The sequence below is a fragment of the Dermacentor silvarum genome, chromosome 4 (assembly GCF_013339745.2).
Source record: "Dermacentor silvarum isolate Dsil-2018 chromosome 4, BIME_Dsil_1.4, whole genome shotgun sequence".
Lineage (NCBI taxonomy): Eukaryota > Metazoa > Arthropoda > Arachnida > Ixodida > Ixodidae > Dermacentor > Dermacentor silvarum.
The window spans coordinates 204,479,382-204,484,423 of NC_051157.2; positions in this window are offsets into that span (position 1 = coordinate 204,479,382).

Sequence of the window (5,042 nt, forward strand, 5' to 3'; positions counted from 1 at the left end):
AAGGCGTGACATTGTCGTCACGGAATGCGCGCTCGCCGCTGCGAAGCAAGGCCCTTCTCCCCCGTGTGAATACCGCTTTATGGACCGCGGCGCTATGTTCCCACCCACTTTCTTGGCTGTTTGTGTACAAAGTTAGCCATAGGTAGTGTTAATACCGCGCTCACGGCCAAGGCGGTGCACGTAGAACTACTTCTCAACCGATGCGTCACGCAGTTAATGTAGTGCGCGCAATTTTGGCTAAAAGGCAAAATGCAGCTGCTTGTTCGGCTTCGCTTTCATTTCATTTCATTGCCTCGAAAACCGCTTGCAGGGTATTTTGTATAGGGGGTGGGTATACATGACGGTCAATTAAATGTTGTCCACAATATTCTTTACAAAATACTTCATTTTCTTTCATGACGGCAGATGAAGTGGTGAGGGAAGTGACGTGGTAGGGAAGGCCATTTCAGTCTGCTCCTGTGCGAGGCAATAATGATGACTAGGAGGCGACAGTACGTGCCCGTGGGCGAGCAACATCTGGTGGATGACGTGTACGCAGCGATATGTGTGAAGGTGGCAGAATATAAGGCGCATGCCGAAGTGATCTGCTGTAGAACTTGTGGAATAATGCTACGCTCGCGATACGGCGGCGATGGCATAGGGTGTCTAAACTCGATTCTGCTTTTAATTATGTCAAGATGATATCATACGAGTATATTGAATGAATGAGCCTTGCGGTGGAATTCTGTATGAATTCTATTGCGTTGAGGTAAATATGGTGAGAGTTCCACATGTGTGATGCATATTCAAGTTTCGGCCTAACAATAGTGTTTTATATGCTAGTAATTTTACATGCTGAGGAGCATCGCGAAGGTTACGTTTCAGAAATCCTCAGGATTAATTGGCAGATGATGTGATGTTAGCTACATGCGAGCGCCATTTTATGTCACGCGGTATCATCATCATCATCATCATCATCATCATAAGCCTATATTTATGTCCACTGCAGAACGAAGGCCTCTCCATGCGATCTACAATTACCCCTGTCTTGCGCTAGCTGATTCCAACTTGCGCCTGCAAATTTCCTAACTTCATCACCCCACCTAGTTTTCTGCCTTCCTCGACTGCGCTTCCCTTCTCTTGGTACCCATTCTGTAACCCTAATGGTCCACCTGTTATCCATCCTACGCATTACATGGCCGGCACAGCTCCATTTTTTCTCTTAATGTGAACTAGAATATACGCTATCCACGTTTTCTCTCTTATCCACACCGCTCTTTCCTGTCTCTTAACGTTAGGCATAATATTTTTCGTTCCATCGCTTATTGTGCGGTCCTTAACTTGTTCTGGAGCTTCGTTGTTAACCTCCACGTTTCTGCCCCGTATGTTAGAATCGGTAGAATGCAATGATTGCACACTTTTGTTTCAACGACAGTGGTAAGCTCCCAGTCAGGATTTGGCGATGCCTGCCATGCGCACTCACGCGTGATAGTAACGCCTAAATAATTGAACACGTCCACGGTATCAATAAGGATGTTGATAATTGTGTAAGAGAAGTGGAAGCGATTTCTACTACGCGAAACTGGCATTGGTTTAAATTTAGTAGGGCTTATAACAAATAACCAGCGATACTACCAGTCTTTAATGTTGTTTGGATGTTTCTCGAGCGCAATGTGGTCAGTAATTTTAGTGATAGATTGGTATATAACGCAGTCCTCAGCAGACATTCGAATCTGAGAGGTAACATGCAATGCTAGATCGGTTATGTATATTAACAACAGGAGGGGGTCTATAATACAGACCATTGGGGAACGCCAGATGTTACGGGAACAAAACCTGAAGTAATGCTAATTATTAGACTGACGGTCCGTGAGCGGTTACTAAAAGTTAATTTTATAATGTTAAGAGGTCAGATTGTAGGTCCTACTGAGAAAGTTTAATAAGAAGCGTTGATGTGCTACATTGTCAAACGCCTTTGCAACATCGAGAAATATGATATCCGTTCTAGTGTTGGTATCAAGGTTTGAATGTAGGTCATGACGAAAGGTAGGTAATTGAGTGTCACATGGCAGACATTGCGGAAAGCGTCTGATGGACGCAAAAGGTAATTGCTAGGTAAGAAATTCATTACGTGCGAGTATATGACATGTTTCATGATTTTGCAAGGGACACTAGTTATAGTGTCACTTGCACTCTAACTAGTCTCCTATAACTATAACTGGAACGACCTTGCCCATTTTCCACGCGCTCGGTACTGTTAGAAAAATCCTACTTAGAAAAATCCTCGCCTGTATGCTGAAGTTAGTTCCTTGAAGCTTGCAGCCGTTGGACAGAATTGTTTCCTTTCTTTGAGTTTCCTTTCTTGAACAATAATGGACCGGTTGCGACCAGAAAGGTATCGCCCGAGACGATGTGCTTGATCGATTTATATTGCATCTAGAGTGAAGTTCAAGTCGTCAGAAGTGTGACGAATGACCAGTTCTTCTAAGCGAGGAAACGATTCTATACGGTTAGTATCATTATTACCATAAAAGATCAAGTTATTGCGCTACGAGTGGTTTTCGGCGTCATCGAAGCGAGTTCTAAGATTACAAACCGGACCGACCGTTTGGGCGGTGTCGATTTGCACAGTTCCGAGCGGCGACCTCAAGGGGTCAATTTACCGACAGTTTGTTTGAACGCTAGTTAAGCGTTTACTGAGTCAGACAGGACGTTATGGGTAGCAAGTAGCCGATTTTTCCCATCTTGTATTTCTCTGAGAAGTTGGATACGCCCTATACAGATAGCTTTTCTTTATTATTTCTGCCAGAAGAGCGGGAGGGTGGACGCCGTATCGAATTAGGGTTGTTCTCGACATCGCCTGACAGCAGCAGCAGGGAATGTACCACAGTAATTCATTCATGATCAATTGAAAATAAACACTGGGCGCTCGGCAGGTAACCGCTGGCTCTTTTATCAAATCAATTGCGCGATGCACCCACCTGCATAACGAATAGTAGTGGATAAGTGCATACTTTAGCGGCACAAACACCGAGCCAAGCGAGGCGCACAGATGTGGTGGTTTTATAGCTGGCTCGAAGGAGGCAGTCGAGGCCGATGGTGCTTGACAGGCTGGATCACGGGCCAGAGAAAACGAAGGCGGTGCTGTGAGCCATGTGGAAGCATTGACGTTGGCGGCGGGAAATTGCTTCGTAACCGCTGCAGGGCCATCAATTAAAATTTAATTGAATTCTAAAATTTTTGTGCCAAAATCACGATTTGGTTATGAGGCCTGCCGTAGTGGGGGAGGTCACCAGATCAATTTGACCACCAGGGGATCTTTTACATGCCCCCAATACACGGGACAAGGGCGTTTTTGCATTTCGCCCCCATCGAAATGCGGCTGCTGCAGCCGGGATTCGATCCCGCGACCTCATTCTTATCAGCACAACACTATAGCCACTAAGCCATCGCTGCGGGTGGCCATCAACTGCATGAGGCCGCATTGTGCACACAAGTGGCGTGCACGATGGAGCGACCATGGTCAGGCCACGAAGAACCAGGATGGCTGCCTCGGTAAACAACTACATGGTGGATACTAGTGGGTTAGTGGATACTTCAGTGTCACAGCCACCGAGTCAACGGTGCCTGTCTGCCACCTAGCCCACCGTACCGAATCTGTCTGCATGCGCAAGAATATGCGAATGCTCCACAACCATTCCAGACGGTACGTTAGAGATGGCCCGAGCAAATAATTTGAGCATGACTGAAATTTACAAGGGGGGGGGGGGGGGGGCAGCATTGTCCGCTTCGCTATATGCTTCCATGATTAAAAAAAAATTAAAAAATGGGGTTTTACATGCCAAAACCACGATCTCATTAGTGGGGGACTCCGAAAACTTGGACCACCTGGGGTTCTTTAACGTGCACCTAAATCTAAGTACATGGGTGTTTTCGCATTTCGCCCCATCGAAATGCGGCGGCCGTGGCCGGGATTCGATCCCGCGACCTCGTGCTAAGCAGCCCAACACCATAGACACTGAGAAACCACGGCGGGTATGCTTCCATGACGTGCAAACTGGGGAACGTGTATAATGCGCCGCGTAGTTTGGGCGTAGTATCGTTTAAGCATGTAAGTACTACCTCAACCTAGTAAACATACAAATTCCACGAGGCATAATTTACCTTGTAATGGATCTAGTAGGCAGCGTCATGGCATACCTACCGCTTGGAAAACCGCGTTGCTTCAATTTGAATTTATTTGCAGTAAACAGCAGCAAAGGCAGTGCTGCGGGTAACCAGGCAAAAAAGCTGTGTAGGACAGCTTCACAACATTGAGCAGCACACACAAGGTCGGCGGAGAGGGAGAAAACTGTATGACAAGACACAACGTAATGTAACAACAACCTTTCATTTTGAAGGTTCTAGGAATCAGATAGGTAATTCAACAAATAGAAAAAACAACTTCAAGTTGACATCAGATTGTAAAAGAGCCATAAAGCAGTACGATATCATAGCATGCCTTAAAAATTCAGCGCACATAGAACAGATATGTATCACAGGTTAACAGGAATTATCTGCAGTGCGCTCAGATTTATAATATCTTCTCAGTTCGCTTAATGAAGTATTAGTAAAGTGAATGTTATTCTTATTGTACGTGGTGTTCAGTATTGTCGGTAACAAGAACTGCAGCCTTTGTTTACATGATTTGGCGGTAAGAAATGTACTGTTTCGGATTCCGTATATTATATTGCGTTACGTTTTCTACTAGCTTGGCCAACCTAAGTAATACGTCATCATTGTTGGTTACTGTGAGATTGTTCTGTCGACATAATTTATAACTGTACACTGAATAAACCGGAATAACATTACAATTCTAGAAAAGGCGTGCTCTTTGTGCGAGGAAAGAAACTTTAGATATTAGGCGAGTTATTCTCTTTTGTAAACGTGCAAGTCTATTCAGGTTTTCGCTTGTTGTAGATCCCTCCAGCAGAAGTCTATAGGTAATTTAGGGTAGGCAGAGGGCATTGTATACAATTCACTTGTCTGACATAGGAACACGCGCCTGCATTCTTTAGAAATTT